Genomic DNA, 13,248 nt, shown 5'->3' with positions numbered 1-13,248 from the left:
TGCACACTGATGCAATCCTCTTCACTTTTCACTTCCCTCATGAGCTTAGCATCATCCGCAAATGTATTTAGGCAGGACTCTGATCCTACTAACAAGTCATCTATATAGATAAAGAAGTGCAGTGATCCTAAGACGGAACCCTGCGGCACGCCACGGGTGACCCCAACACACTGTGAGAATATTTCTCTGACATGCGTCTTTTGATCTCTTCCATTAAGATAAAATTCACTCCATCTCAGCAGCGTCTCCAAAATGTCTGCTCGAAAATCTAACTTCTTTGGCAATTTCCTGCGTGGTAGAGTCAATTGATTTCTGGCAGTCCACATACACACAGTCCATCCAGACTCACTCTCTCGTAGACGTCCATAAGTTTCATTACACATGACCTCCTTTCCCTGCCTTCGTGTTGTCTCTCATATACGTAGATCATCCCTCGCAAGTGGTCATCCATTTTGGGTTCTGATTATCTTTTCTGATTATATGACATACCATACTCGTCAGAGGGACTGGTCTGGAGTTTAAGGCGAATTTGATCTTACTTGAAGACCTGTATGACATTCACCTCTTCCACTCCCTTGCCACTTTCCATTCCTCCAACGCCGTCTTGAACGTTTCAAGAGGGTTGTCAAATGCATCTCTACAGATCTGCAGCGCATATGGGGAAATGTCATCAGGGTCATGAGCCATGTACGAGTTAAGGCCCTTTAGTATTCTTCTGTTTCTGTCTTTCTAGAGATGTGTCACTGCTTTCCATGACCAGCTCCCTCATCCCGTGTTACTAGTGCTGGGGTTGGGGTGTCTTCAGATGCGTCAACACACTTTAGCTTGTCATTCATCTCCTCGCATCATCCTCTGCAGCTCCTCACTCTGAACCTTTTCGCCTGATTAGCCGCTCTCGAATTCGCGGCAAAGTCTCAGGTTATCTCCTGCCTCGTCCACAATGTTCTCTTCGGAGTGTCTCTGTTCTTCCTGACATTCTCTTGCCATAATCGTTTCTTGCTGTGTTCTACCGTTCAAAGGGCTTCTCTGCGGCACCCACCTGGTCTCTGTCACTCTGTCATATCTTTCATAGAAGCACACCTCTCTCTCACTCTCTTCTTTGCCTCTCGTTTTCTTTACGACACTGAAGGTGTCCATGTTCCTACCACCATCTTCGTAAATTTCACGGAACCTTTCCTAATAATGAACCATTTCCCCAGTCTATATTTCCATAGAAACATTTCAGTTCCATGTAAGCTCCACGATCATGTGTCCTTCTTGTAGCTGGTTTCATTTTTGGTCGTGTCCTCACTCACCATCTACGCCAGCTCATGCATTACATGATCGCCTTTTCCATGTGGTGTTGTCGTATGTGACACACACACACACAGTGTTCAACGTCAGTATTTGTGGCGATAAGACTGAGTCATGATGGTGGACACGCCCATATGATTCTAGTGTGTCTGGTGACCTTGCTGACAGGGGACCTTTGCCTGATGAAATTCAAGAACTTGTGTCTCCATGGCTCTCTGACTCCATGATAACCTTAGTTCTATTAGACTGGCGCTCTGTTAATGGAACCGTGTGTGTGTGTGTGTGTGTGTGTGTGTGTGTGTGTGTGTGGGTGTGTGTGTGTGTGTGTGTCTTGGTTTCATACCACTTTCCCCACTTACACGAGTGTGAATGTGCGTCTGTTATACAACCCTCAGTTAGGACCAGGATCATCAGAGACTGTCATCATCAGGGACCATCACCAGGGACCATCACCATCACCAGGAGACCATCACCACCACCAGGAGACCATCACCATCACCAGGCACCATCACCACCAGGGACCATCACCATCACCAGGGACCATCACCAGCAGGGACCACACACACACACACACACACACACACACACACACACACACACACACACACACACACACACACACACACACACACATGGCCTGGTGTAGATGTGGTAAGGAACCATTGTGTAACATGTGAGTGAGGGGAAGGGGGTAGCGTAGACGCGTCCTTCATGAAGTCTACCAACTTGGGTGAAGAGATGTTGATGATGATGGTAGTTCTGCTCAGAGAGGACGCCATGCCATCTTGTGTCCCTCACCAACACTGCATTATTGCTCTGCTTTCAAACTCTAAAACTGATGACGATGAGAAAATAAAAATACACGAAACGATTATATACATACGATAAAAAGATGGTATTCACATTTTGTTCATGGAATGTGCGGGACGTGGATGATGCGAAGAGAATTGGTTCTGGGTCATGTTTGGAAAGAGTCATCTGCACGTGAGAGGTTTTAGTGAGCCTAATTGGAAGGGAGAGAGTGAGAGGAAGAGCTGGGTAATGGCGAGGAGAGGGAGAGGTGAGGAGCGTGGGAGGTGAAGAGAGGGAGAGGTAAAGTGAGAGGTGAGGTGAGGGAAGTGATTAGATGGAGAGGTGAGGAGAGTGGGAGGTGAGCAGTGGGAGAGGTGAGAAGAGAGGGAGGTGGGGAGAGAGGGAGGTGGGGAGAGGGGGAAATGGAAAGAGGGAGAGATGAAGAGAGTGGGAGGTGAGGAGAGAGGCAGGTGAGGAGAGAGAGAGAGAGAGAGAGAGAGAGAGAGAGAGAGAGAGAGAGAGAGAGAGAGAGAGAGAGAGAGAGAGAGGGAAGGAAGGGATGAGGGAAGGGAGGGGTGAGGTAAAGGAAGGTGGAAGTACTGTGAGGATGGGTTGGTGGAGAGTTAGTACTGTGTGGATTGGTAGGTGGAAGTATAATGTGGACTGGTAGATGGAATTATTATGCTGAGATCATCAATACATTTCATGTGACTGAGGTTTATGCAAATGCTATACAAGTTCAGACAAGGCAGATCTAACACTAGGGTCAGGTGGAGTAGTGTGGACGCACTTATGTGCCACAGTGAGGGAAGTCTGGAGTAGTGTGGCTAGCGCGTGTACCACACTGAGTGGGGCGGGGTCTGGAGTCGTGTATCTGGGTGGGAGGAGGAGATGTCTGGAGAAGTGTGGCTGGTGCGTTCACCTGGGGGTGGCTGGAGGGTCTGGAGAGGCTGACGTATTGACAGGAGGAAGTATAAACATTAGTATTGATACATGTGACACAATGGCATTACGGGCCAGTGATGGATGACAGAGGGAGGAGTGGCTGGGATCCATCCCTCTGAAATTATACCTTCACTCTCGTGTGAACATTGTTAATAATTCATCAGTTATTCAAGCACAGGATAACCGTACTCATACGTGGTGTTTTATAGATAATGGTCGAGAGGCACTTGTGGGGTGTGTATATGTGGTCAGTGGTATGATCAAGAGGGTGGTGGAGGCTTTGATAAAGACGGTGATGGCGATCACGCCTGGTGGAGGTGCCACAGACCTGAGCACCGACCGATGCTGGTGATATGCGGACGTGGAAACCCATCTTTGTGGGAGGAATTCTTGAGACGACAGAGAAAACAGCTTCAGCCGCCATGGTAAAAAAAAAAGGTACGTGATAAGAGCTTCGTAGAGTGGGAGTGCACGACGCACTCCCTGCCTTCTGATGTCACTTGTTGAAGACGAGGCTCTGGAGCTGAAGCTGCTCGATGGGTCGAGGGTTTCCACAAAATCGTTCCGTGTTGGGAAGGGTGAGGTAGTGGTGAGGCTGGAGCTGGTGAGGGTTAGGTCCTGGTCCCCCTGGGTTTGCCTAATGTCCTCAGCGACAAAGGGAAACGTCTACGAGTACCGACAAAGACGTCGGGGAGTATTCCTGGCGAAGCCGGAGGACGGGGCGTTCACATGCTCGAGACGCTGATGAAAAGTAAACAGGTTTTCTGACGGACTGAGGAGGGAGGGTATTGGTGACGGACTGTGGAGGGAGGGTATTGGTGACGGACTGAGGAGGGAGGGTATTGGTGACGGACTGTGGAGGGAGGGTATTGGTGACGGACTGAGGAGGGAGGGTATTGGTGACGGACTGTGGAGGGAGGGTATTGGTGACGGACTGAGGAGGGAGGGTATTGGTGACGGTCTGTGGAGGGAGGGTATTGGTGACGGACTGAGGAGGGAGGGTATTGGTGAGGATATAAGTCTGTAAGTGTGGTGAGGATGTGACGTTACGAGTGTGGTGAGGATGTGACTACGAGTGTGGTGAGGATGTGACTACGAGTGTGGTCAGGATGTACGTAAGTGTGGTCAGGATGTACGTAAGTGTGGTCAGGATGTACGTAAGTGTGGTGAGGATGTGACTACGAGTGTGGTCAGGATGTACGTAAGTGTGGTGAGGATGTACGTAAGTGTGGTGAGGATATGAGTATACTTAAGCGTGGTGAGAATGTGACTTTGTGACGGGATGTCAGAGTGAGCGCCACCTGCTGGGACGGGATTCTCAAGAACTGGATATGGAATAGGAAGAATTGGTAGAGAAAGGGAGATAAATGTTTACATGAAACACGGGACGGGAGGAGCGGCAGTAGGAGGTCCGGAAGGGAGGGAGACAGGACGCCTGAGGAGAAATGTTTATATTAGGCGAGATGAAGAGGAGCAGCTGAGTGTGGTGGGAGAGGTGTCAGTATGGAGGTGTGCGTGTGTGTGTGTATGGAAGGAGCATATACATAGCATGGGGGAAAACCTCGCCTGGGCCGCTCATCTTGCTCACACTGGGAGGCCGGGGTATTGGATGTAGATATATAGATTATTCATGTAATTATGTTGGTCTTGTGTTCGTGGAGGGAACAATAAGGGTATAACTAAGCGGTTCCACCAAAATGGAGTTTCATATCTGAGCCTTGAGGGCCGGTGGACGAAGGAATGTCAATAAGGAAGATTAGAATAACAGGCCACGGAAAGGGACAAGTTATGTAAACCGGATACAGAATGCGACGTAGTTATGAATACGGAACACAACACAGACGTATTTGCGTATTCCCATTTACAGAGAGAGATCCTTTCAGACTAAATTCTATCGTCGATACTTTCAGTATGAGCACAAATGGCAGCTACAGTATAGATACGTGACAACACAAACAGAGGCGCGTGGAAAAAGGAATGTCCTAGCGTCACACGGATAGCAATTACGAAACAAAAATATAAACAGAGAAGCGAACAAAACATGGCAATCATACCGAGGCGGACGACCGATCAAAAACAAAGGTGTTGTTTGGTGTGTGTGTGTGTGTATGTGGGGCCCCGTCTAGCCTGCGACGCTGGGGCCCGCGCGGATGGTTGGTGGGGCCCCGTCTAGCCTGCGACGCTGGGGCCCCCGCGGATGGTTGGTGGGGCCCCGTCTAGCCTGCGACGCTGGGGCCCGCGCGGATGGTTGGTGGGGCCCCGTGTAGCCTGCGACGCTGGGGCCCCCACGGCTGGCTGGTTGGTGGGGCCCAGTCTAGCCTGCGACACCGGGGGCCCCCACGGCTGGCTGATGGGTGGGCCCGTCTAGCCTGCGACACTGAGGCCCCCGCGGCTGGCTAGTGGGTGGGCCCGTCTAGCCTGCGACACTGAGGCCCCCACGGCTGGCTGGTGGGTGGGCCCGTCTAGCTTGCAACACCGGGGTCCCCACGGCTGGCTGGTGGGTGTGCCCGTCTAGCTTGCAACACCGGGGGCCCCACGGCTGACTAGTGGGTGTGCCCGTCTAGCTTGCAACACCGGGGGCCCCACGGCTGGCTGGTGGGTGGGCCCGTCTAGCCTGCGACGCCGGGGCCCCCACGGCTGGCTGGTGGGTGGGCCCGTCTAGCCTGCGACACCGGGGGGCCCCACGACTGGCTGGTGGGTGGGCCCGTCTAGCCTGCGACACCCGAGCCCCCACAGCTGGCTAGTGGGTGGGCCCGTCTAGCCTGCGACACCCGAGCCCCCACGGCTGGCTGGTGGGTGGGGCCCCGTCTAGCCTACGACACCGGGGGCCCCCCACAGCTGGCTGGTGTGGGAGGCCTGTGTATCTTGCGACACCCGAGCCCTCATGGCTGGCTGGCTGGCGTGTGGGAGGGGGGCGCACACGAGACTCTTCGGCGACGAAATTCACTTGGTAGCAAGAGACGGGTAGGTAAACCCTAGCTGACACACACACACACACACACACACACACACACACACACACACACACACACACATCATCCACTATATCCCATAATAAGATCTTCCTTTGAAGTGAACTCTATGACGGCCATTATTAGATTCGCGCGATAATGAAACTTTTATCAGGTGAACGACAGCTGGTTGAGGAAGGGAGGGAGTGGGGAAGGGCTCACCTGTGCGCTGGGTAAGTCGGGCGCTGGCTATTGTACGTTTCCCCGGCAGCCATCTACCGAGGCAGTGATATACAGAGGCCTGCGCCAATTCCTCCACCACACTATATTGGTATTGTGACTTGTAAATCTCGTGCCTTTGTTTACGTAGGTTGGGGGGAAAACTTGTACATCTCCTGCACTTGTTCCTCCCCCTGTGGGCTGGCTTGTCGGGGGGAAAACTTGTACACCTGAACTTGTTCTTCTCCCTGTGGGCCAACTTGTACATCTGCACTAGTTCTTCCCCCTGTGGGCCAACTTGTAGGGGGAAAACTTGTACATCTACTAGTTCTTCCCTCTGTGGGCCAACTTGTTGAGGGAAAACTTGTACATCTGCACTAGTTCTTTCCCCCGTGGGCCGACTTGTAGGGGGATAAACTTGTACATCTCCTGAACTTGCTCTTCCCCCTGTAGGCCGACTTGTAGACCACCTTGCCTTTCTTCTTCTCTTGCAATGAATCATGGAACATCCACGTCTGTTTGTGGAGGGACTTGTGGCGAGCCAGTTCGCATTCTACTCTCATGAGAAAACACGTAGATAGATCTCCTTTCCCTCCTCTTTCTCCAGGGAGAATTTGGGAGATTCCCTTCTGTTTTCGTTCTCCTCCGGCAGAGAAAATAGAGAGAATAAAAAAAAAAATTGGTATCGTGTACATGATCCTTCAGGGGCCAGGGTTCGACTCTCGCCTGATGAATGTTGGTCTCCCTTGTAACTCAACGTATCACCAATTTATAGATATGAATTTTTACTGTCCTGAATATTAGAAGGGAGGAGGAGGATAAAGATTCACCCTCAATCTATATATATATATATATATATATGAATAAAGGCAGACAGTATGAATTGTGTACATGTGTATATATGTATATGTCTGTGTGTGTATATATATGTATACGTTGAGATGTATAGGTATGTATATTTGCGTGTGTGGACGTGTATGTATATACATGTGTGTGTGGGCGGGTTGGGCCATTCTTTCGTCTATTTCCTTGCGCTACCTCGCTAACGCGGGAGACAGTGACAAAGCAAAATATATATATATATATATATATATATATATTATCCCTGGGGATAGGGGATAAAGAATACTTCCCACGTATTCCCTGCGTGTCGTAGAAGGCGACTAAAAGGGAAGGGATCGGGGGGCTGGAAATCCTCCCCTTTCATTTTTTTAAAATCTTTTTTATTTTCCAAAAGAGGGAACAGAGAGGGGGGCCAGGTGGGGATATTCCCTCAAAGGCCCAGGCCTCTGTTCTTAACGCTACCTCGCTAATGCGGGAAATGGCGAATAGTATGAAAGAAAGAATATATATATATATATATATATATATATATATATATATATATATATATATATATATATATATATATATATACATTGAACACAGTTATATACACACACATATATATATATATATACGCACATTGACATTCGTTTCGCGCCCCCCCTCCCCTATCCCCCCCCCTGGAATATATGTTTTAGAAACAATAGAAAACGTCAAAATATATTGCCACACAAACAATGCACAAATACAATATGCACAAAATGCCACCCTTGGGGAGACAAAAGTTTACATGGTGACGGGATTTGGGCCACACCTGCGTCTCTGTGGGGTTTTGGATTTTGTATAATAAATAGGTGTGTGTGTGTGTGTGTGTGTGTGTGTGTGTGTGTGTGTGTGTGTGTGTGTGTGTGTGTGGTAGCTGGGGATTTCGGGGGGCATTTTTAATTGTGTGGGGTCTCTACGTGATGAAAAACGTGTGGTAATTGGGGTCTGTGGCAAGTAGGACCGGGAGATGATGGGTCTCGATGATGGATGGGTGTGTGTGTGTGTGTGTGTGTGTGTGTGTGTGTGTGTGTGTGGTGGTAGCTTTGCTCTGTGGGAAATGGGATTGTGCGGTGGTATATGATGGATGGGTACGTGGTAGATGGATCTTTCTGACAAGTGGCTGTGGAGAGGCATTACAGGTTCTGTGGTGTTCGTTGGCTGTGGTGAGTGATTTGTGTATTGTGTGGCGTTTGGCTTGTATGGTGAAGGTGGTACAGATGGTCTCTTTCTCGTGGCAGCTGGGATTGTGTGGTCCTTATGGGTTTGTGGTCTGGGTGGTACAGATGGTCTCTTTCTCGTGGCAGCTGGGATTATGTGGTCCTTATGGGTTTGTGGTCTGGGTGGTACAGATGGTCTCTTTCTCGTGGCAGCTGGGATTATGTGGTCCTTATGGGTTTGTGGTCTGGGTGGTACAGATGGTCTCTTTCGCGTGGCAGGTGGGATTGTGTGGTCATTATGGGTTTGTGGTCTGGGTGGTACAGATGGTCTCTTTCTCGTGGCAGCTGGGATTATGTGGTCCGTATGGGTTTGTGTTTGTTTTTTTGGTAACGATCGGTTTTGTGTGGTAGCCACCGGGTTTGTGTGTTGGCGACACTGGGTGGCGAGTAAGACTGTGGGTGGCGTTTGTGTCGGGGTTCGAGGTTCTGTGTGGGGGCTTGAGGTTCTGTGTGGGGGTTTGAGGTTCTGTGTGGGGGGTTTGAGGTTCTGTGTGGGGGGGTTTGAGGGTCTGTGTGAGGGTTTGAGGTTCTGTGTGGGGGGGTTTGAGGTTCTGTGTGGGGTTTGAGGTTCTGTGTGGGGGGTTTGAGGTTCTGTGTGGGGGTTTGAGGTTCTGTGTGGGGGTTTGGGTCTGTGGGGGGTTTGAGGTTCTGTGGGGGGGTTTGAGTTCTGTGGGGGTTTGAGGTTCTGTGTGGGGGTTGAGTTCTGTGTGGGGTTGAGGTTCTGTGGGGAGTTGAGGTCTTGTGGTTTGAGTTCTGTGTGGGGGTTTGGGTTGGGGGGTTTGGTTAGTTGGGTTCTGTGTGGGGGGTTGAGGTTGTGTGTGGGGGTTTGAGGTTCTGTGTGGGGGGGTTTGAGGTTCTGTGTGGGGGTTGAGGTTCTGTGTGGGGGTTTTGAGGTTGTGTGGGGGGGGTTGAGGGTCTCTGTGTGGAGATTTGAGGTTCTGTGTGGGGGTTTGAGGTTCTGTGTGTGGGGGGGTTTGAGGTTCTGTGTGGGGAGATTTGAGGTTCTGTGTGGGGGGGTTCGAGGTTCTGTGTGGGGGGGTTTGAGGTTCTGTGTGGGGGGGTTGAGGTTCTGCGTGGGGTTTGACGTTCTGTGTGGGGGTTTGAGGTTCTGTGTGTGGGGGGGTTTGAGGTTCTGTGTGGTGAGGTTTGAGGTTCTGTGTGTGGGGAGATTTGAGGTTCTGTGTGGGGGGTTCGAGGTTCTGTGTGTGGGGGGTGTTTGAGGTTCTGTGTGGTGAGGTTTGAGGTTCTGTGTGGTGAGGTTTGAGTTTCTGTGTGGGGGTTTGAGTTTCTATGTGGGGGTTTAAGGTTCTGTGTGGGGGGGTTGAGGTTCTGTGTGGGGAGATTTGAGGTTCTGTGTGTGTGGGGGTGTTTGAGGTTCTGTGTGGGGGTTTGAGGTTCTGTGTGGTGAGGTTTGAGGTTCTGTGTGGTGAGGTTTGAGTTTCTGTGTGGGGGTTTGAGTTTCTATGTGGGGGTTTAAGGTTCTGTGTGGGGGGGTTGAGGTTCTGTGTGGGGAGATTTGAGGTTCTGTGTGGGGGGGTTGAGGTTCTGTGTGGGGGGTTTGAGGTTCTGTGTGGGGGGTTGAGGTTCTGTGTGGGGCTTTTGAGGTTCTGTGTGGGGAGGTTTGAGGTTCTGTGTGGGGAGGTTTGAGGTTCTGTGTGGGGGTTTGAGTTTCTGTGTGAGGTTTTAAGGTTCTGTGTGGGGGGTTTGACGTTCTGTGTGGGGGTTTGAGGGTCTGTGTGGGGGGTTTGACGTTCTGTGTGGGGGTTTGAGGGTCTGTGTGGGGGTTTTGAGGTTCTGTGTGGGGGTTTGAGTTTCTATGTGGGGGCTTGGGTTTCTATGTGGGGGTTTAAGGTTCTGTGTGGTGGTTTGAGGTTCTGTGGGGCGGGGTTTGAGGTTCTGTGTGGGGAGGTTTGAGGTTCTGTGTGGGGGTTTGAGGTTCTGTGTGTGTGGGGGTTTGAGGTTCTGTGTGGTGGACCACGACACCTTCTGCCTGGGTGTGAACGGTTCGTGCTGGAGGTTAGGTATCGGTGTGGTAGCTGGTCGTAACCCCGTGGACAGACGTGGACCTGCTGTGTGATCACCTTCATTGCTGTAGAAAAAGTTGCATGTTCAACACTGTGTTTCCCCTCATGTTAATTTCTATACATGTGTGTGTGTGTGTGTGTGTGTGTGTGTGTGTGTGTGTGTGTGTGTGTGTGGGTGGGTGTGTTATGGAGAGAGAGAGAGAGAGAGAGAGAGAGAGAGAGAGAGAGAGAGAGAGAGAGAGAGAGAGAGAGAGAGAGAGAGAGAGAGAGTTTTACACAACAGTTGCCCCGTTCCTTAACCTTGTATATGTGTACCCTGTTTTTACTCCTGTGTACACACACACACACACACACACACACACACACACACACACACACACACTAATCAGTGCCAGGTACCCATTTCATCAACAAGCCCTCTAGGGGAGGATGAACAGCGGGTTAGACTGTGGACCGGCTGCCGCAACCGGGATTCGAACCTCTGAAGGTTTGAGCCCAGGCGGCCTGTGCATGCTTGATGGTCAGTAACGCTAACCCGTGTGTGTGTGGGTGTGTGTGTGTATGTGTGTGTGTGTGTGTGTGTGTGTGTGTGTGTGTGTGTGTGTGTGAAATACCTTTTTTTACGATTTCGTCAGAAGTTGAACAACAATTTGCAGCATAATTACTGTTATTGTGGAAATCAAATGATCGGATGTGTATTAACGAGTTAATATATATTTTTCCCATCAAATGAACGAAACTATGAGTTCCGAGTCGCTCCTCCACGTGAATATTAAAATCCCTGTTTAGAGGAACAGCCAATTATGTGTAACGACGAGGTAACAAGTGTCCCCGGGAGGTGGTGTGGTTAGCCTGGGGAGGGTGAGGGTGTGTGGGGTGGGGACCTGAAGCCCCAGAGTCCCCTATGTGTCCCTCACAACCTCCCTCCTCCTCCACATCACCTCACATCATCTCCCGATCTCCTCCTCCTCGCTCTCCCGGCTCCTGACTACCACCCCATCATTTCTCTCTCTCTCTCTCTCTCTCTCTCTCTCTCTCTCTCTCTCTCTCTCTCTCTCTCTCTCTCTCTCGGGCTGGAGCCCAGTCTCTTCCCGCCGCCACGAGAGCGGCCTTCTATCCCAGAGCGTCAGTGCCGCCGTCAGGAGCCCCTCTCACTTACTCCCTCCCTCCAGCCACCTCCCAACCCTCGCTCTCCGACGCCATCCACCCCTTCCTCCTCCTCCTCCTCTCTCCTCTTCCTCCTTCTCTTCTCCGAATTCCACGCTTCACGCCCTCCCCTCGCACCTGCCAGAGCGGCCGGGATTCGAGTGTGGGACTTGAACTTGAGACGAGAGCGCGGGGATAAAGTGCCACGAGAAACAATATGTGTCGGGGCAAACACGAGGCTGAGCTAACATCAGCTGGGAAACCTTGAGCTCCCGGGGTGTCGACATGACATGAACTGAGGATGGTGGCGTGTTTGCCTTGTGCCAGACCTCGCCCTCCAACAACCTCCTCCTTGTTGGCCTGCCACTGCTGCACCACTGGCGCATGTCCTTCACACTGCTGCCATGCCAGTGGTGTGCCACTAACCCCTGTCCTCCCCAGTGGTGTCCTGCCAGTGGTGTGCCACTAACCCCTGTCCTCCCAGTGGTGTCCTGCCAGGGGTGTGCCACTAACCCCTGTCCTCCCCACTGGTGTCCTGCCAGTGGTGTGCCACTAACCCCTGTCCTCCCCAGTGGTGTCCTGCCAGTGGTGTGCCACTAACCCCTGTCCTCCCCACTGGTGTCCTGCCAGTGGTGTGCCACTAACCCCTGTCCTCCCCAGTGGTGGCCTGCCAGTGGTGTGCCACTAACCCCTGTCCTCCCCACTGGTGTCCTGCCAGTGGTGTGCCACTAACCCCTGTCCTCCCCACTGGTGTCCTGCCAGTGGTGTGCCACTAACACCTGTCCTCCCCACTGGTGTCCTGCCAGTGGTGTACCACTCACACCTGTCCTCCCCACTGGTGTCCTGCCAGTGGTGTGCCACTAACCCCTGTCCTCCCCACTGGTGTCCTGCCAGTGGTGTGCCACTAACCCCTGTCCTCCCCACTGGTGGCCTGCCAGTGGTGTACCACTAACCCCTGTCCTCCCCACTGGTGTCCTGCCAGTGGTGTGCCACTAACCCCTGTCCTCCCCACTGGTGTCCCGTCACTTGCACCTCCGCTGCCCTCTTCATCACCACCTCCGTGCCCTCATCATAAACCACCTCCTGCTGCCCCATCATCACCCCTCCGCTGCCCTCATCAAAACCACCTCCTGCTGCCCCTCATCAATCACCACCCCCTTTTGCTCCCCTTCATCATCACCACCTCCTCCTGCCTCATCATCCCCAACCCACCTCCTGCTCCCTTTCATCATAAACCACCCCCGGCTGCCCTCATCATCCCACCCCCTCCTGCTCCCCTCTCATCACCCCCTCCTGCTGCCCTCATCATAAAACCACCTCCTGTTTGCCTCATCATCCCCAACACCTCCTTTGCCTCTTCTTCCCCAAACCCTCCTGCCCTCATCATCCCCAAACCCCTGCTGCCCTCAATAAATCACCCCTCCGGGCCCTCATCATACCACCTCTGCTGCTCCCCTCATCATCAACCACCCCTGCTGCCCTCATCATCCCCAAACCTTTCCTGCTGCCCTCATCTTCACCACCCCTGCTGCCCTCCATCATCACCACCCCCTCCCTCCCCTTATCTTTCACCACTCCTGCTGCCCTCATCATCCCCAAACCCCTTTGCTCCCCTCTTATCATCACCACCTCCTGTCCCCTTTCATCATCCCAAACCACCTTTTGCGGCCCTCATCCCACCTCTCTGCTGCCCTCATCACCCACCTCCTCCTGCCCCTCATCATCACCACCCCTCCTGCTGCCCTCATCATCACACCCCTGTCCCCTCATCATAAACCCCACCTCCTGCTG

This window comes from Panulirus ornatus, chromosome 33 (assembly GCF_036320965.1).
Source record: "Panulirus ornatus isolate Po-2019 chromosome 33, ASM3632096v1, whole genome shotgun sequence".
NCBI classification, from domain to species: domain Eukaryota; kingdom Metazoa; phylum Arthropoda; class Malacostraca; order Decapoda; family Palinuridae; genus Panulirus; species Panulirus ornatus.
This window is presented reverse-complemented; position numbering follows the sequence as displayed.